The following is a 21,988-nucleotide window of genomic DNA, read 5'->3' as shown; positions in this document are numbered from 1 at the left end:
TCTCACTCTTGAGAAAACTGCAGTTCTTGCAGATGAGTTTGTTGACACATAAAACTACCTTTACAAACAAAGGATCCAGTAGTTATCCCTACGCAGAAAGCAATCCAGAGAAGTCACCTCCTACTGCAAGGTTTCAGTCCATTTTGACAGTGCACAAAGAAAAAGGTTGGCAGACAACAGTTTTTTTGTATCCGCCAGTTTTTCATTACTGCCATGAGAAAGGACACATTGTCTCTGTGTCCTAAGATGAAACAGAAAAGTGAGAGCAAGAAAAATGTGTTTGTTCTTGTGGGAGCACTCCAGACCATTAAGTCACTGGTTGGGATTGGGAACACTCCAGACCATTAAGTCACTGGTTGGGATTGGGAACACTCCAGCCCATTAAGTCACTGGTTGGGACTGGGAACACTCCAGCCAATTAAGTCACTGGTTGGGACTGGGAACACTACAGCCCATTAAGTCACTGGTTGGGATTGGGAACACTCCAGACCATTAAATCACTGGTTGGGATTGGGAACACTCCAGCCCATTAAGTCACTGGTTGGGATTGGGAACACTCCAGCCCATTAAGTCACTGGTTGGGATTGGGAACACTCCAGACCATTAAGTCACTGGTTGGGATTGGGAGCACTCCAGACCATTAAGTCACTGGATGGGACTGGGAACACTCCAGCCCATTAAGTCACTAGTTGGGACTGGGAGCACTCCAGCCCATTAAGTCACTGGTTGGGATTGGGAGCACTCCAGCCTACTAAATCACTGGTTGGGATTGGGAGCACTCCAGCCCATTAAGTCACTGGTTGGGATTGGGAGCACTCCAGCCTACTAAATCACTGGTTGGGACTGGGAGCACTCCAGCCCATTAAGTCACTGGTTGGGATTGGGAGCACTCCAGCCTACTAAATCACTGGTTGGGATTGGGAACACTCCAGCGCTTTAAGTCCCTAGTTGGGATTGGGAGCACTCCAGCCAATTAATTCACTGGTTGGGATTGGGAGCACTCCAGCCCATTAAATCACTAGTTGGGATTGGGAGCACTCCAGCCAATTAATTCACTGGTTGGGATTGGGAGCACTCCAGCCCATTAAATCACTAGTTGGGATTGGGAGCACTCCAGCCAATTAATTCACTGGTTGGGACTGGGAACACTCCAGCCAATTAATTCACTGGTTGGGATTGGGAGCACTCCAGCCCATTAAGTCACTGGTTAGGGATTGGGAGCACTCCAGCCCATTAGATCATTAGTTGGGATTGGGAGCACTCCAGCCCATTAAATCACTAGTTGGGATTGGGAGCACTCCAGCCCGTTAAGTCACTGGTTGGGACTGGGAACACTCCAGCCAATTAATTAACTGGTTGGGATTGGGAACACTCCAGCCCATTAAGTCACTGGTTGGGATTGGGAACACTCCAGACCATTAAATCACTGGTTGGGATTGTGAACTCTCCAGCCCATTAAGTCACTGGTTGGGATTGGGAACACTCCAGCCCATTAAGTCACTGGTTAGGGATTGGGAGCACTCCAGCCCATTAAATCATTAGTTGGGATTGGGAGCACTCCAGCCCATTAAATCACTAGTTGGGATTGGGAGCACTCCAGCCCGTTAAGTCACTAGTTGGGACTGGGAGCACTCCAGCCGATCAAGTCACTGGTTGGGATTGGGAGCAGTCCAGCCCATTAAATCACTAGTTGGGATTGGGAGCACTCCAGCCCATTAAGTCACTAGTTGGGATTGGGGTATGAACCCTTTGTTTCTAATGGGTTCTGTCTCTGCAGAGTGGCGATGCTGTTAAACAGCCTGTGAAGATTGTGTGAGACACTGGGTCAGCCTAGTTCTTCATTTTGGAGGGGTTTTTGCCTTTGTCTGACACTTCAGCAACTGTTTTCAATGTGTGGCATGGCATGGAGATGGGTTGCATTTAAAAACATGTGAGTTTAAGGCAACTATAAAAAAATAGTGAAAAATGAATATATATATATACTGTATACTATTTTTTTTGATGATGAGCAAACTTGTCCAACTAAATATAGAATACACAGTAATGTTGTCTTCAGGGGGAAGGTGTTATAGGCTTTGGTTTTTCCATTTATCTTTTGAGGATGGACTTTAGCATGTATAGCTCGCTTGCACGCAGGGTGCACTGATTGGTGTCACCTCGTTTGTCAGTATGGGTTTCACCTGTGCTGGCCCAGGTGCTGTTTAATAAGAGTGGCTGGCCCAGTGTTTCAGTTGTCCTGATAGATGTGGAGGGGTAACACCTTCGGTTGGCGCACCCTAGTTTGAGGTTTAGACAAACAATCTGTTTTGGTTTGCTTTGTGTCTTCAAGTTTGTTGTGGGTTTTTATTCTGTTTGCCTCTTCTTGGACAAATTTAATGGCCGCTCATAGTGGGTGTCTTTTAGGTTTGAGTTGTTGCTTGTCGGCTTTCAATGGACACCCCATGAGTGTCTTTCAGAACCCCTCCTAAAACCCCACCTGTTTTGGTTGCTGTCAGTGACTCTTCGTTAGTTCCCTCTTCTGTTCGAGCGATATTTTTGGTTTTCTTGCCGGGGAACTTAAGTTATTACACTTATCAATTCTATCAATTCTATTAAATAGAGCAGCAACAAGTTTCAAGTTACATCTTTGGGAAGGTAGGGTATACTACCTGATCATAGCACCAACTAACTCTGCCTGTAGCTCAAGTTAATTTCTAACCTTCAATCATAAACCCAACGTTAGCTATTTAACCAAACATTAGCATTAGCCCTAACCTTTGGTTCAACAGTAACTGTCATAAGCTCTAAAGCAAACCTTGGTCTGTGAACCAAGATGGTTGATTTAAACTTTGAAAACTACCTTTGCAGTGTCAGTGCCATGTATCTATGTGGACACCCATAGTCCAGTGAGTGGCGGTGTGACTAAGGACACTGTGAGCCATGCCTCTTGACATAGGCTCCAGTCCAACAAAGGATTGTGATGAGACTCAGAGGGAGATGTCTAGATAGACTGGTCTGGATGGATGTAGGAGTAGAATCAACTCCTAAAAAGGATAATTACATCAAATGTGCTAATTGAGATGGAAGCCATTTTGAAAAACCAGGAAGAGAAAGTTATCAAGGTCACATCCCCAAAAGTGATATCATTGAAAAGCCCAGAATGTCATCTCAAAGGTATAACAGGGCAGTGGCATGTATGGCCTCAAATATATAGACCAAAAACTAATGTCCATTAGTGGACAAAATGAATTGCAGGGTCTCTGAGGACATGACAGTAGCTGGCCTAGTCTGGGAATGTAAGGGGTAGTCGCTGACAACTCCTCCATCTAGCTAGCAGCATGTGACAGGGCCATAAGTACTGACTGCCAACAAAGGCTATGCATCATTAAATATGGATGAGCACTGACCCATTCCAATACATAGATAAGGGACTGTAAGTGGAATGGTCTTGGAACCACTTTGTTCATAAATGTGCCTGCATTATCCTTAGGTAATGGCAATGCAACCTTTTCCTAAAAGCACTGCCATTTCCTACCATGAGGATTGAATAGTTCCCCCAGAAATCTGCTGTGTTTGGGTAAATGGGTCTACAGTCAGAGGTCCAGAATATATTCATTAGGATATTTCATACAGACTTTTGATGAGTGACTTTCTCTCTGTCTACCCACATACACTAGTGCCTGAGCATCTAATCAAAATGTCACGAACATACAGGCGCACTCAAGTACTGTAAAGTGCAGGTGAGGACATATTAAAGTGTCTGTCTTGTTTCTCATTGGCTGTGGGATATTGATGCATTCTCTTACTCACCCTCTCGTGTGTGTGTGTGTGTGTGTGTGTGTGTGTGTGTGTGTGTGTGTGTGTGTGTGTGTGTGTGTGTGTGTGTGTGTGTGTGTGTGTGTGTGTGTGTGTGTGTGTGAGAGGAGCTGGCTGACGCATCTAGTCACATTATCTTCACAGATCTAACAGACCGGTGACAGCGAGAGACACTCACGCTCTTCCACTTCCCTCCCTCTTCACACTGCATTGTCTCCCCTGGCAGCCCAACATCCACATTGTGGGTGAGAGGCATCTGTGGGCTTATTAACATGTGTCCACTGGGCAGATTAGAACACATCATAATATCTGCAGGCGCTGCCAGGTCGTCTGTTAAGAGACTTACCACGCTAATAGATGAAGGCTGAATGGGGGGTTGTCCTCTATCACAGGTGTGATGACAGAGTTAGGTTGGGAAGGGCAACTACCTGCTGGCTGGTTGCTTGTTGCATCCTGTCCAGTGGTGGCTGGTGGCACTTTAAAACGGGGAGGACGGGCTCATAGTAATGGCTGGAACGGAATAAATGAAATTGTGTCAAACACATCAAACACTTTGATTCCATTCACTCTATTCAATTCATTATTATGAGCCGTCCTCTCATCAGCCTCATGGATGCTAGGAGATTAAAAATGCAACAGCAAGACTCCAGTGATCACAGGGGACCCGAGCATTAGCCACCAGATATTATTGACTTAGTGATTAAGGCTCTCAAATAAGATGTCATTCTCTCCATATCGGCATATGTACAACTGGATTTGGAAATTACATACTTTACCCTTGAAAAGGTCAGAAACAATCATACAAGGTATACTAAATCTAACCACTGAGAGACCTTCAACATCCACCTACAGTCGTGGCCAAAAGTTTGAGTTTGAGTTTATTTTTTATTTTTACAGGGACAGTGCACATTAATCAACGTTTCAGTAAAAGTGCCGGTTTTAGCCAGCCGGCTAATTTTCAACCGCAGTCCCTGGGCAGGTTATTAAAAACAATTACAATATAGACAATAGCAGCATAGAACAAGCAAGACATAGCAACATAGGACAAGCAAGACATAGCATACAGACAGAGCAACATAGGACAAGCAAGACGTAGCATACAGACAGAGCAACATAAAACAAAAAGCAGCAAGACAAAATTCATAAAAGCAACAAAGTGTTTCCACACCTCACAAGCTACAGACAACAGACAACATGGAAAGCGGCAACACACAGCAAGGGACCATGTTCACAAATCTGATTGACCTTTAGCCATGTCTTCAAGCATTTTGTGAAAGTGTGATATGTGGTGCAGTTATGTGTGTCTGATGGCAGTGTATTCCAGACATGGGAAGCTCTCACAGAGAATGCAGATTTACTTAAGATTTATTTAAGGTGCTTTTTCTTAGGGGAACTATACAGTCACCTCTCATGGCAGACCTTGTGGATCTGCTGCCATATGTCTGGGTTTTCTGTTTAACAAAAATATTGAGTGGAGGGGGAGCCAGGCCATTAAGGATCTTGAATACAAGACATGCGTCGGTGTATTGCACAAGATTTTCCCAACTCAAGAGCTCATGCTTTCTAAGGATGTAACAGTGATGATGGCTATTGGGCATCCTATCAAGCACTTTGAGAGCCTGTTTGTAGACAGACTGAATAGGTTTTAATGTTGTACAGCAAGCTTGGGCCCAACTAGTCAAGCAGTATGTTAAGTGGGGGAGTATCATAGATTTGAAGTACAGTTTTGCTACCTCTGTAGTCAAACAATTTCGTATAAATCGGAAATTAGCTAGGTTGAATTTGGTTATTTGAATTACCTTTTTCACATGCATTTTAAAAGAGAGGTTGGAATCAAGTATGACGCCAAGGTACTTAAAATCGGATACCACCTGGAGCTTCTCCCCTGACACATAGACATCTGGCTCAGTAGCATCTGTTGCCCTCTTTGTGAAGAACATGCAAACAGTTTTTTTCACATTGAGATGCAAACACGAGTCACTGAGCCACTTTGTAACCTGGACCATTACAGTAGTGAGTTCTTGTGCAGCTTAGACCCAGTACAGACAGAAGGCAGATCATTAATGTACAGGCTGAACAGGAGGGGCCCCAGTATTGACCCTTGGGGCACGCCCACATCATAGCTACATAGCATCATGGCGTTTTGAGAATGACAAATGTAAATTTGTCTGCTGCCTTATTGTCTTTAGATATTTTTGTCAGATGTTACTATGGAAAACTGAAGTAAAATTACAAGCATTTCATAAGGGTCAAAGGCTTTTATTGACAATTACATGAAGTTGATGCAAAGAGTCAACATTTGCAGTGTTGAACCTTCTTTTTCAAGACCTCTGCAATCCGCCCTGGCATGCTGTCAATTAATTTCTGGGCGACATCCTGACTGATAGTAGCCCATTCTTGCATAATCAATGCTTGGAGTTTGTCAGAATTTGTGGGGTTTTGTTTGTCCACCCGCCCGCCTCTTGAGGATTGACCACAAGTTCATAATGGGATTAAGGTATGGGGAGTTTCCTGGCTATGGACCCAAAATATCAATGTTTTGTTCCCCGAGCCACTTAGTTATCACTTTTGCCTCATGGCAAGGTGCTCCATCATGCTGGAAAAGGCATTGTTCGTCACCAAACTGTTCTTGGATGGTTGGGAGAAGTTGCTCTCGGACCGCACACATTAATGGTCTCAGGATGTTTTACTGTTGGCATGACACAGGACTGATGGTAGAGCTCACCTTGTCTTCTCCGGACAAGCTTTTTTCCGGATGCCCCAAACAATTGGAATGGGGATTCATCAGAGAAAATGACTTTACCCCAGTCCTCAGCAGTCCAACCCCTGTACCTTTTGCAGAATATCAGTCTGTCCCTGATGTTTTTCCTGGAGAGAAGTGGCTTCTTTGCTGCCCTTCTTGATACCAGGCCATCCTCCAAAAGTCTTTGTCTAACTTTGCGTGCAGATGCACTCACACCTGCCTGCCGCCATTCCTGAGCAAGCTCTGTACTGGTGGTGCCCCGATCCCGCAGCTGAATCAACTTTAGGAGACGGTCCTGGCGCTTGCAGGACGTTCTTGGTCGCCTTGAAGTCTTCTTCACAACAATTGAACCGCTCTCCTTGAAGTTCTTGATGGTCTAATAAATGGTTGATTTAGGTGCAATCTTACTGGCAAAAATATCCTTGCCTGTTAGGCCCTTTTTGTGCAAAGCAATGATGACGGCACGTGTTTCCTTGCAGGTAACCATGGTTAACAGAGGAAGAACAATGATTCCAAGCACCACCCTCCTGTTGAAGCTTCCAGTCTGTTTTTCGAACTCAATCAGCATGACAGAGCGATCGCCAGCCTTGTCCTCGTCAACACTCACACCTGTGTTAACGAGAGAATCACTGACATGATGTCAGCTGGTCCTTTTGTGGCAGGGTTGAAATGCAGTGGAAATGTTTTTTGGGGGATTCAGTTCATTTGCATAGCAAAGAGGGACTTTGCAATTAATTGCAATTCATCTGATCACTCTTCATAACATTCTGGAGTATATGTGTAACAGTATAGCTTCCGTCCTTCTCCTCGCCCCTACCTGGGCTCGAACCAGGGACCCTCTGCACACATCAACCACAGTCACTCACGAAGCATCGTTATCCATCGCGCCACAAAAGCCACGGCCCTTGCAGAGCAAGGGGAACCACTACTTCAAGTCTCAGAGTGAGTGACGTCACCGTCTGAAACACTATTAGCGCGCACCACCGCTAACTAGCTAGCCATTTCACATCGGTTACATATGCAAATTGCCATCATACAAACTGAGTTAGCAGACTTTGTGAAAATGTATATTTGTGTCATTCTCAAAACTTTTGTCCACAACTGTATATCTGAATATAACCACAGAGAGAGGATTTGGCAAGTAGTAAATATCTTACAAGTTACTGTCATATTTGAACTTTTCACTGTAGAAAAATGTTGGTCATATTCCAGTCATATTTTAACATGTTAATATTTCCAATTCTGTTTTCCACACTGTTTTTATTCTACGTGTTCTTCCCTGATTGAAGGTTACATCACAGATCTGATCCATATGCTTTACAGTAATGTGTCTGTGCTGAGTCATCCTGAGGGAGATAGTAGTCTGACCCTCAGTTCTCTGATCCCCAGGGCCAGGGTCTCATCCAGACAGAACTCTCAGCTCCGACAACACTCTCTAATTCACTCAGTTAAGATCATCCCTTTGCTCAGTGGACTGTTTCCCTAATTTATTAGTTTGGTTTAGTCATGCGGATCATTTAATGAGGCTCTACAGGTGGCAGGGACCGAGAGTGCCTGATCAGTGGCTTGCGAGGATGCAGGTAACCTCCGGCCCCCAGGGCCCACTACATCTAAATCTACCTCTGCAGTATGGCTGGGAGACTGGCTGTGTGCGAGAGCTGACTGTGGCCCTTGCTGGGCAGTAGCAGACAATGTGAGAGGTATCACTGGGGGTTTGCTTATTAGACAGAAAAGAGGGAGGGAGAGGGGGAGGAAGGGAAAGAGAGGCAGGGAGGGAGGGATGGGATACAGAAAGAGAGTTGAGTGTGGCACTGCTGGAGGGAGGGAAGAGTTAAATGCATGGGGGTGATAATTGAGACACCTGGTGATTATGCACATTCATCATGCATTATGCATATGTGAGTCAGAGTGAAAGGGCTGTTTTCTCTTTCCTGAAGAGCCATGCAGAGCCAGAGCGAGCTTGGTGAGAGAGAACAGAGAAGAGAGACAGAATGAAAGAAGCCGATGGGAGGGAAAAAAGGAACGTTGGGCTCAGTAACTGCTCCTGAGGGATTCACGCCTGGGCAAGCCCTTCTGTGAAGATGAGCCCACTCCACATCTCTCTCTCACTCAGTACAGGACTGGGACCTCGCTGCAAACACAAAAGTCTCAAATTCTCTCTCTCTACTTCCTGTATTTTCTTTTCTTTTAACTCTATTCTAACCTTACAGTCAGTCTCTTTATGTGGTATTCTATCTTAGTCCTGTTTTTTCTCACACCTTTATTTTTCTGGAAAGCTATGTTTTTCATAGTTTTCTTATATTTGCCTTTACCTTCTCGTCCCACACACTGCCCTCTCCTCTCCTCCCCACACTGTCCTCTTTTTTCCTCTCCTCTCCTCCCCACACACTGCCCTCTCCTCTCCTCCCCACACTGTCCTCTTTTTTCCTCTCCTCTCCTCCCCACACACTGCCCTCTCCTCTCCTCCCCACACTGTCCTCTTTTTTCCTCTCCTCTCCTCCCCACACACTGCCCTCTCCTCTCCTCCCCACACTGTCCTCTTTTTTCCTCTCCTCTCCTCCCCACACACTGCCCTCTCCTCTCCTCCCCACACTGTCCTCTTTTTTCCTCTCCTCTCCTCCCCACACACTGTCCTCTCCTCTCCTCCCCACACACTGTCCTCTCCTCTCCTCCCCACACACTGCCCTCTCCTCTCCTCTCCTCTCCTCTCCTCTCCTCTCCTCTCCTCTCCTCTCCTCTCCACACTGTCCTCTTTTTCCTCTCCTCTCCTCTCCACACACGGTCCTCTTCTCACCTCTCCCCACACTGCCCTCTCCTCTCCTCCCCACACTGTCCTCTTTTTTCCTCTCCTCTCCTCCCCACACACTGTCCTCTCCTCTCCTCCCCACACACTGTCCTCTCCTCTCCTCCCCACACACTGCCCTCTTCTCTCCTCCACACCCTGTCCTCTTCTCTCCTCTCATCTCCTGCTGTGTTGGGGTCATGTTTATTGCTGTGAGGTTATTTAACTCTCAATCTGTCAGTAGCCGACTCGTTTCACCAGTGCTGCTAATTTCACTCAGCATGGCCACATCATGTCCCTTAAACTAATCTCACTCAGCATGGCCACATCATGTCCCTTAAACTAATCGCACTCTGTATGGCCACATCATATCCCTTAAACTAATCTCACTTTGCATGGCCACATCATGTCCCTTAAACTAATCTCACTCAGCATGGTCACATCATGTCCCTTAAACTAATCTCACTCAGCATGGCCACATCATGTCCCTTAAACTAATCTCACTCAGCATGGCCACATCATGTCCCTTAAACTAATCTCACTCAGCATAGCCACATCATGTCCCTTAACCTAATCTCACTCAGCATGGCCACATCATGCCCCTTACCATAATCTCAGTCAGCATGGCTACATCATGTCCCTTACCATAATCTGACTCTGCATGCACACATGTCCCTTACATAATCTGACTCCGCATGGCCACATCATGTCCCTTACCATAATCTCACACAAATTGTTACTGCACTAAGCCCCGTGACCACTAATGCTTTTATGTAAGGCACTTAAAATATTTTAATTAAAGCAAAAATTAAAGCATAATTTGGAGTGGTTGTTAAAAAGCAGATAGCTTCGAAAAGAATGGGAGCGCCGGGATGCTATTTCTACAGGTTCATAGCCCCCTTGTTTAGCAGTGATATTTAATCACACTCAAATAACAGAGTAAAGGAGAATAAACCATTAACTCAGTCACACCCAAGAGCAATCAGTCCTCCCTTTTACACAACACATCACCAAACAAATCTAATAACAACCTCTCCTAATGATTATGTTGCATATGTTGTTGAGTTTACTGTAAATATAGCTGCTATGTGGATACATCAGTGTTCTATGAGACCTGGCCTCTCAGTTCCCTTTATCTGTAGTTGTTCCCTGCCTGGCGCTGGGTGTGGTATTTCTGTGCCTTTGACTACCTGGTGTGTTTAGAATGGAGCCCGCTCCTTTCTCCCCGCTCCACTCAAAACTCCATTCCTTTAATGAGTTTAATCCTCGTTCCCTCAGACTCTCCTACCTCCACCCCACTACTCCGCTTTACCCCAGACTCAGCTGCTTAATTATGGGCTCATTTGGAGGACACCTCCAGCCATAGTGAGAGAAATGGTATCATCAATAGTTCACCTCACCACCTCTCATCTGACTCCATATCATTAGGATTCATTAGATCCGATAGGTTGGATTATTCACCAACCAGAGGTGGGAGATGGCTTGACACTGTGGTCACCATCTGCTTGACTCATTAAACGCTTTAGGAGACATGCAATATTGAGCCCACAAATCTCTGTCCACATGTCTGATCTGACCCCTATTTTCCTTTCCGCTCAGGGCAGTGAATGTACTGAGGCATTCTGCTGTAGACTCTCGGCTACATGCCGTTCAGAGATATTACTGTGATCTTTATGGCCCCTGAGACTCCCAGGATATCTTTACATCTTGGCTTCTCGCCACCTCTTCTTTTCTGTCCCCTACTCTCTCTTAAGAGAGACACTCATGCATGTGCACATTCGCACACACCCACATGCGCGAGCATACAGAAACGCACACACACACACACACACACACACACACACACACACACACACACACACACACACACACACACACACACACACACACACACACACACACACACACACACACACACACACACACACACACACACACACACACGCACACACACTGTTCAGGGCCCTTTCCTTCCGGTCTCTGTTTGTATTTACAGAGATTTTGGTCGGATGAGAAGCTGTTTTTGGTAGATAAACTATGGAATCACAGAAGTTATTGTCTGCAGAATATTATCCTAACTCCTCCCCTAATCCATCAGATTAAGGGTCATATTAACCTATCATTCATATTTGTGTTTTCATTCATTCCTGGGGAAATAAGAAGACAATCTAAAGAGAGGATTGGGATTTCAAGAGGGAAGTCAATACATTGCTTTCTCAAATGTCCTTGAAGTCACAAGGGCTTTCAAAGAGATAAACCAAAAGACTATTCCAAAGCAGTATTCCCTGTTATATGACATGGAACTATTGCATAATGTTTTATAACGGCAATGTTTAGGGATCTGTGTCACTGCCATTTGGTCTGTTTGAAAATGATATTGATATATAAGTGATATTTTTTAGAACAGGTATGACAGAGATGGGCAGCACACACAAACATGTATGACAGGGATGGGTAACACACACACCCATGTATGGCAGGGATGGGCAACACACACAAACATGTATGACAGGGATGGGCAGCACACACAAACATGTATGGCAGGGATGGGCAATACACAAACATGTATGACAGGGATGGGCAATACACAAACATGTATGACAGGGATGGGCAATACACAAACATGTATGACAGGGATGGGCAATACACAAACATGTATGATAGGGATGGGCAATACACAAACATGTATGACAGGGATGGGCAATACACAAACATGTATGACAGGGATGGACAATACACACACATGTATGGCAGGGATGGGCAATACACAAACATGTATGGCAGGGATGGGCAATACACAAACATGTATGACAGGGATGGACAATACACACAAACATGTATGGCAGGGATGGGCAATACACACACATGTATGGCAGGGATGGGCAATACACACACATGTATGGCAGGGATGGGCAATACACAAACATGTATGGCAGGGATGGGCAATACACACAAACATGTATGACAGGGATGGGCAATACACACAAACATGTATGACAGGGATGGGTAACACACAAACATGTATGACAGGGATGGGCAAAACACACACATGTATGGCATGGATGGGAAATACACAAACATGTATGGCAGGGATGGGCAATACACACACATGTATGACAGGGATGGGCAATACACACACATGTATGGCAGGGATGGGCAATACACAAACATGTATGGCAGGGATGGGCAATACACACACATGTATGGCAGGGATGGGCAGCACACACAAACATGTATGGCAGGGATGGGCAATACACACACATGGGCAATACACACACATGGCAGGGATGGGCAATACACAAACATGTATGGCAGGGATGGGCAATACACACACACAGGGATGTACACACACATGGCAGGGATGGGCAATACACACAAACATGTATGACATGGATGGGTAACACACACACCCATGTATGGCAGGGATGGGCAATACACACAAACATGTATGGCAGGGATGGGCAATACACAAACATGTATGGCAGGGATGGACAATACACAAACATGTATGGCAGGGATGGGCAATACACACAAACATGTATGACAGGGATGGGTAACACACACACCCATGTATGGCAGGGATGGGCAATACACACAAACATGTATGGCAGGGATGGGTAACACACAAACATGTATGACAGGGATGGGTAACACACACAAACATGTATGGCAGGGATGGGCAATACACAAACATGTATGACAGGGATGGGCAATACACAAACATGTATGACAGGGATGGGTAACACACACAAACATGTATGACAGGGATGGGTAACACACAAACATGTATGGCAGGGATGGGCAATACACACAAACATGTATGGCAGGGATGGGTAACACACACAAACATGTATGACAGGGATGGGCAGCACACACAAACATGTATGACAGGGATGGGCAACACACACAAACATGTATGGCAGGGATGGGCAATACACACAAACATGTATGGCAGGGATGGGCAACACACACAAACATGTATGGCAGGGATGGGCAACACACACAAACATGTATGACAGGGATGGGCAACACACACAAACATGTATGGCAAGGATGGGAAACACACACAAACATGTATGACAGGGATGGGCAACACACACAAACATGTATGGCAGGGATGGGAAACACACACAAACATGTATGACAGGGATGGGCAATACACACACATGTATGACAGGGATGGGCAACACACACAAACATGTATGACAGGGATGGGCAACACACACAAACATGTATGGCAGGGATGGGAAACACACACAAACATGTATTGCAGGGATGGGCAATACACACACATGTATGGCAGGGATGGCAAATACACACAAACATTTTTGTGGCCTCCCACTTGACAGCGGAGATACATTTTTTACGTGTTAGAGTTAATTTCATGTAATTCTAACAATTTTGCCATGGGGTATAGAGAAAATGTTGCAGTTTGATATCTCATTTCATGCAATTCTACTAATTTTGCTATGGGTGGAGAGGAAAATGAGCTGTTGCATAGCTAATTTCCTGCAATTCTACACATTTTGCCATAGGGTGTAGGGAAATGTTGACAGTTTTTCATATGACGTCTGAGTGAGACTGACTAACAAAATCAAAGTGGGCCCACCAGCCGGTAATTCGACCATGATAACAAGTTTGGATTGCTGGCCGCTAAACTAACTTAGCCATCTTAAACATGTTAGCTGACATGGGCTAATTGACTGACACAAGAGGAAAAAACTGCTGATGCACAAGCACATTTTAAATGTGCAGCCTTGTCTATTCTACTTTTGTAACTCTCAACAGTACGTTGAGACCCCGACTGAGTGCTTTGATTGACTTATTCTAAACATCTGGTTACTGGGCGTGGACAGACAGCCACGCACACTAACGTTACATCGACGTACTGTACACTTAACCTCTCACATTACACACACACACACACACACACACACACACACACACACACACACACACACACACACAGAGAAAATGCAGAAAGGCACTCAGGCCTCAAAGCTAATCACCAGGCTGTCTGAGTAAATACCATATCATTCGAATGATATCTGCAGCTCACTGTGAATAAGGAGCTGATCTGGATGTCATGGACGTTATGAATATCATCCCTACAACCAAAAGAGAGGCTGATATTCCACATGGTTACATTATGCAAGGGGAATTACTGAATAATACCTCCTGTCATTTGTGTGTAGCAGTGATGGAGGGGGGGGGGGGGGGGGGTAGAGTGAGAAAGATAGACAGAACTGGGCCAGCTGTTTGGACGTGCCTGGGTATGTATGTGTGCGCGAGTGCACGTGTGTACGCGTGCACGTCTGTTTGTGGCCTCCCACAATGAAGGGGGACTCGGGGAAGGGATGTCCACATTTGTCAGGGAGATCTGGGGGTCCTTGGTGGAGTGTAATAGCTTTGGAAAGCAGATCAAGGTCGCACTCTAGCCGTCCTCTATGATGAGAGCCACAGAGACAAACTGAGAGACACAACATCCCTGCAGCTACCTTAAAAACACAAACTCCTCTAACACAAGCATTCATCCACCTTTCTTTCCATCTCTCTCCCTCTCTTTCTCCATCACAGCACGTAACAGGTGCTATTGGATCCAACAAACAAATATTTCATGTTTTAACCACATTGACAACATTAATCAGACATGAATGAAATCTCCCAACATTTGGTAACCTTGTGCCAACCTTACATCCACAAAAAACTCACTTAGCTTTCATCAGGGGTAACTGTATTAGACCATTGATAGAGAGAGAGGAAGAAGTACTTAAAGTCTTGGCAATGTGTGTAATGTCTTCTCCGTCTTTATGAGTCTGCATAAGGTGCTGCAAACACACAAAGACACTGTAGGAGGATCAGATAGGAGGAAAAGGGGAACATATATTTCCTGTTTCCTTGTCAATGCCTACTGCCAACCCCCGCACCCCTACTCCCCATGGAGACTGGACATTTACTGTCACCTGTCAATCAGCCGCTGACAGATGGTAACCTTGCTCCCCATTCAAGAGAATTAATGTAAATCGACCTTGCATTTTCAACTTGCTTCCACTGCTGCTTTCCGTGGTGATTGCTTTGTAAAAGAGGTGCAATGCCAAATAAAATAGAAGTGTGGCTGATTTTATGCTCAATAACAGTTGTGCTGCCCTTGCAAGGTAAACAACGATGACAAAAATGATAAAACAGTGGGTGGGAGATTTCCTTCATAAGCCTCTTAACTGTAGATACTGTACTGCATCTATATGTTTAATGTTAATGACCAACTAAGCAATTTCTCCAGGATGGGTTCACCCAGGAACCATGCGTATGTATGTTGTGTGTGTGTGTGTGTGTGTGTGTGTGTGTGTGTGTGTGTGTGTGTGTGTGTGTGTGTGTGTGTGTGTGTGTGTGTGTGTGTGTGCGTGTGTGTGTGTGTGTGTGTGTGTGTGTGTGTGTGTGTGTGTGTGTGTGTGTGTGTATATACTGGATGGATTTTTGTGGTGGACCGGGCTTGGAGCACCAGGGCCAGTGATGTTTTGTGGGGAATGAGGGGGAGACTGTCTAACTCAATCTGTCCCTGGTTGTGTATCTGTCATGGATAACGTAAGCCAGCAGCCTCCGTTTCATATGAGGAATTTGAGGAGTAGGACTGGGAGAGAGAAAAGGGAATAGAGGAGGGAAGAGAGAGAGAGAAGGGAATAGGGTGGGGGAGAGATGAGAGAGAGAGAGAGATGAGAATAGGGTCGGGAGAGATGTGGCTGAGTCTGAAAAGAGAGAGAGACGGAGAGAAAAACAGCGAGAAAGAGAGAGAGGAGAGAAAAAGTGAGCGAGAATGAGAGAGAAGAGAGAATAAAAGAGAGAGAGAGAGATAAGGGAATAGGTTGGGGAAAGATGTGGCTGAGTCTCCAGAGAGAGAGAGGGAGAGTGGGAGAGATAATTAATGAACGAATGAGAGAGAGAGAATGAATTAATAAATGAGAGAGAGAGAGAGAGAGAGAGAGGAGAGAAGAAAGAGAGAGAGAGATAAGGGAATATGGTGTGGGAGAGGTGTGTTTTGTGGGGGGATGAGGGGGAGGCTGTCTAACTCAATCTGTCCCTGGTTGTGTATCTGTCACGGATAACGTAAGCCAGCAGCCTCCATTTCATATGAGAGAGAAAGAGAGAGAGAGAAAGAGAGAGAAAAAGAGAAAAGAGAGAGAAAAAAAGAGAACAAAAGAGAGAGAAAGGGAAAAAGAGAGCGAGAAAGACAGAAAAGAAGAGAGAGAGATAGAGAGAGGGAGGGAAAGAGAAAGAACAAAAACAGAGAGCGAGAAAAAAGAGAAAGATAAGGGATTAGAGCAGGGAATAGGGTGGGGAGAGATGTGGCTGAGTCTCCAGAAAGAGATATACTTTTTTGTCTTTTTGTCTTTCTTTAATGATACATCCTAATTTCATTAAAAACTCACCACCCCCACCCCCTTTAAAAAAACAAATATTCCCTGTGCTGCATACTCACCTTGTTCTCTACCCCACGATACAAAACAACATCACACATCACAATAACCAAAACCTCACCTCTTCTACAACCGTATATCCAACTCATCTTCCCCAGCTATACAGACAGCCTCCCCGACACACCATATATCTCCACACGTTTTATAATTTATTGAATTCAAATTCCACCTTAAGGCGCGCAGAGACCATCCCATTAAATAATAGTAAAGGGTCTGTTATCCCCCCACTTGTGACCCTGTTCCTCCTTGTTAGCCAAATTGCCAACTTTGCCTGAGCAAACAGAAAATTCAACAACACACATTTGGCCTTTTGCTTAATCGAATACCTGTACCTCATTATAAACATCCCGACAGTAAACTCCACCCCCAACCTCTCACACAGACTTTCCAACAGAGACATTAATGGTATTAACCTGATGCACACAGAAAACACATGATGCACAGTTTCACTCATGACACTGAAAGGACACCCCTGTCCGACTCCCGGGTCGGCCCGTGCCAACCAGCTATTAGTGGCCAGGGCTCCATGTAGAACCCTCCACTGGAGGTCCCCTGATCTCTTTGGTACTGGGAGTTTGTAGAGCCCCCTCCATCTAAAATCCATCATACATTGAAACATTGGTGGCCCCTCCCCCTTTGGCCGCTCAAACACCCCCCTTTATCGGCTCAGACAGTGCTTCCTGGATCTCCCCCAGGAATCTCTCCAGCAGCCTAAGAGTTGTTTGTCCTGTTTCTTGTGCCAGGACTTCCGGGGATTTCCACCCTTCCTTCCCTAGCAGCCACAGGTCACCCAGCCTTAGTAAACACGCTGCCATCAGTCGCTTCTGCAGGATTCCTGGATTGTGGAAGATAGATTCCTCCCACACCCACAGCCCGGGCTCCACACCCCCTTCTTGTGTGGTCCTTAGCAGCTGCCAGGCCCTCAGCACCGTAGAGTAAAAAAATCAGAGAGACCTGCTGTACTGCAGACTCTTGGGGAACAGTTGCCGGTCCAACCCTAATCCGCCAGCTCTCCTTAGCATCGCGCATTCTGGTTCCCTCCAGCCGACATCAGTATGGTACAGCAGTCTCTGTGCCGCCTTTAGTTTTAATGCAAACACCCTGCTCTCCAGTTCCACCAGGCCCTGTCCTCCTTCGTGGACGGACATGTACAACACTGCCACCCTCAGCCAGTGGTGGTCCGACCAGCAAAAATCCACAAGCTTGCACCAGCGGGAGTAGAAAAAATCCACCAGTTTGCATTGCAGGTCTGAGAGCAGACTGGCGGGGGGGTTGAGCACAGCCAGTTTATACCACAGCGAGGATGCCACCAGGTTGTTGATTATCAGCACCCTCCCTCTATATGACACTTGGGACAGGAGAAACCTCCACCTGGCCAGTCTTGACAACACTACCTGTGACAGCCCCTCCCAGTTCTTCCTGATCCACCTCTCCAAGCCCAGGTACATCCCCAAAAAGCCCTTCACAACCACACTGCAAACTCGCTGGAATTAGAGGGGGGAGGGGCCCTATCCCTCCATGCCCCACATAACAGAGCTTTGCTCTTTCCCCAGTTCACCTTAGCTGACGAAGCTCCCTCGTACACCTTCAGACTTGTCAATAATGCCCGCATATCCTGCCTATCCATGAGCATCACAGAAACGCAATCTGCATACGCCGACACTGCTATGCCGGTCAACACACTCATGCCTGTCCAGCACACTCCCTGCAGTATCCTGCGTACGAGGCCCAAAAAAGGCTCAATGGCTAGTGTGTACATAACTACCCCAATAAAGGGCATCCTTGTCTAATGCCCGGCCTCACCCAGACTGACCTACTGAGCCCCACTTCCATCTTGACCATACATGACACCCCAGCATACAACATCTTCACGCAAGCCAAAAACCTTTCCCCAAACCCCAAAACAGACATTACATTAAACAGATACTCATGGTCCACTCTATCAAAATCCTTCTTTTGGTCTAAAGAGACCAGTCAAAGTTCAACCTGATTAAGAACAAGTTGTCTGTGATTGAGCGTCCCGGTACACAATATGTCTGGTCCTTGTGTACTATAGAGTCCAGATGGGAGTTTCGTCTGTTAGCGAGGGCTTTGGTAAATATCTTGTAGTCCACACAGAGCAATGCCACAGGCCTCCAGTTCTTAAGTTCACACAAGTCCCCTTTTTTGGGCAGGAGAGTCAGAACCACCTGACGGCAGCTCATCGGCACCTCTCCTACCCCAACGAACTCACGCAACACGCAAAAGAGGTCTAGTCCAAATATTCTCCAGAATGTTTTATAAAACTTCACTGGAAGTCCCATCGACCACCAGTGCACGTCCGGGGGACATCTGGGTTAAGGCCTCTGCCAGTTCATGGGACAACAGGGGAATGTCCATTTCATCCCTCTGTGCCAGAGAGAGCTTAGGGAGTTCTGCAAACAAAACCTGACTACACTTAGGATCACACAGTTCTGCCCTATACAACTCAGTATAAAACTCCACAGTCTACTCCCTCATCTACACCACCACAGAGGTCACCCATCCGACAGTGCAGCCAATGCAATACCCTTGGCTTCACAGCTCTGTCTTCTCAAACAAAAGAAGAGGAGCTTGAAGCATCCATCTCCTTGTGCATGGAGAACCTAGCTCTTACAAGTGCTCGTTTTGCTTTAACCTGGAAAAAACGGCCCAGGAACCAGCTAAATTAGCCTGGAGGCCTACATTGCCTTGCCCCACCAGCTCCCCCAATACTCTCCTAGCCTTTGAGGATGAGAGAGCTGTATACTGTTGACAAAAAAACACTCAGCCGTCGGGATCCAGGGAGCGATGCTAGGCAGACACGAGCAGGAATTGTCTGCTGCTCGACATGCCGTTGAGACCCTGGCCACCCAAGTCTCCAACCTCACAGAACAGGTTCACCATCTCCGCCTCGATCCACCGGCCACTTCCAGGGCTTTCGAATCTCCGGAGCCCAGAATCAATAACCCGCCGTGTTACTCTGGGGAGCCCACTGAATGCCGCTCGTTCCTCACCCAGTGTGATATTGTGTTTTCTCTCCAGCCCTACACTTTCTCCAGGAGCACTGCTCGTGTCGCCTACGTCATATCTCTCCTTATTGGACGGGCTCGTGAGTGGGGCACGGCAATCTGGGGGGCAAGGGCTGAGTGTACTAACCAGTATCAGGACTTTAAGGAGGAGATGATACGGGTTTTTGATCGATCTGTTTTTGGGGAGGAGGCTTCCAGGGCCCTGTCTTCCCTATGTCAAGGCAATCGATCCATAACTGACTACTCTATTGAGTTTCGCACTCTTGCTGCCTCCAGTGGCTGGAACGAGCCGGCCTTGCTCGCTCGTCTTCTGGAGGGTCTCCGCGCAGAGGTAAAGGATGAGATTCTCTCCCGGGAGGTTCCTTCCAGCGTGGATTCCTTGATTGAACTCGCTATTCGCATTGAGCGACGGGTTGATCTTCGTCACCGAGCTCGTGGAAAGGAGCTTGCGCTCTCCGATGCCCCCCTCTCCGCATCACTACCATCTTCCTCTGCCGGCTCGGGAGCTGAGCCTATGCAGCTGGGAGGTATCCGCATTTCGACTAAGGAGAGGGAACGGAGAATCACCAACCGCCTCTGTCTCTATTGCGGTTCTGCTGGTCATTTTGTCACTTCATGTCCAGTAAAAGCCAGAGCTCATCAGTAAGCGGAGGGCTACTGGTGAGCGCTACTACTCCTGTCTCTCCTTCAAGATCCTGCACTACCTTGTCGGTCCATCTACGCTGGACCGGTTCGTCAGCTTCCTGCAGTGCCTTAATAGACTCTGGGGCGGAGGGCTGTTTTATGGACGAGACCTGGGCTCGGGAACATGACATTCCTCTCAGACAGTTAAAGGAGCCCACGGCCTTGTTCGCCCTGGATGGTAGTCCTCTCCCCAGGATTCAGCGTGAGACGCTACCTTTAACCCTCACTGTTTCTGGTAATCATAGTGAAACCATTTCTTTTTTGATTTTTCGTTCACCTTTTACACCTGTTGTTTTGGGCCATCCCTGGCTAGTTTGTCATAATCCTTCCATTAATTGGTCTAGTAATTCTATCCTCTCCTGGAACGTCTCTTGTCATGTGAAATGTTTAATGTCTGCTATCCCTCCTGTTTCCTCTGTCTCTTCTTCACAGGAGGAGCCTGGTGATTTGACAGGGGTGCCGGAGGAATATCACGATCTGCGCACGGTGTTCAGTCGGTCCAGGGCCACCTCTCTTCCTCCACACCGGTCGTACTTTTGACTTTTCCCACATCTCATCATTGACTTAGAGACTCATACTCCTCTCTTCGATGCACCCATCTTTCCCAATAAGTCAGGAAACCTGAGAAAGAAGTAACATCTTTAAGAGCTTTACATTAAACTTCCAAAAGGATGCCTGCTGAGGCCCTGGTGAAATAAACAGCCGGGCTGTGGTTATGTGGTGATAGTAAAAAAACACTGGGAAAAGGGTAGCACCCTAGTCGGGCTGCACTCACACTGGCCCCAAAGACCTTCACCCATGTACAGTTGAAATTGGAAGTTTACATACACTTAGGTTGGAGTCATTAAAACTCGTTTTTCAACCACTCCACACATTTGTTAACAAACTTTTGTATTGGCAAGTCGGTTAAAGTATTTTTTCCAACAATTGTTTACAGACAGATTATTTCACTTATTATTCACTGCATCACAATTCCAGTGGGTCAGAAGTTTACATACACTAAGTTGACTGTGCCTTTAAACAGCTTTAAAAATTACAGAAAATTATGTCATGGCTTTAGAAGCTTCTGATAGGCTAATTGACATCATTTGAGTCAATTGGAGGTGTACCTGTGGATGTATTTCAAGGCCTACCTTCAAACTCAATGCCTCTTTGCTTGACATCATGGGAAAATAAAAATAAATCAGCTAAGGCTAAAATTGCAGACATCCACAAGTCTGGTTCATCCTTGGGAGCAATTTCCAAATACCTGAAGGTACCACGTTCATCTGTACAAACAATAGTACACAAGTATAAACACCATGGGACCACGCAGCCGTCATACCGCTCAGGAAGGAGACACGTTCTGTCTCCTAGAGATGAACGTACTTTGGTGCGAATAGTGCAAATCAATCCCAGAACAACAGCAAAGGACCTTGTGAAGGTACAAAACAGGTACAAAAATATCTATATCCACAGTAAAATGAGTCCTATATCGACATAA

Source organism: Oncorhynchus clarkii, chromosome 29 (genome assembly GCF_045791955.1).
Source record: "Oncorhynchus clarkii lewisi isolate Uvic-CL-2024 chromosome 29, UVic_Ocla_1.0, whole genome shotgun sequence".
NCBI classification, from domain to species: domain Eukaryota; kingdom Metazoa; phylum Chordata; class Actinopteri; order Salmoniformes; family Salmonidae; genus Oncorhynchus; species Oncorhynchus clarkii.
The sequence above is the reverse complement of the archived record's forward strand: the minus strand, read 5'-3'. Positions refer to the sequence as shown.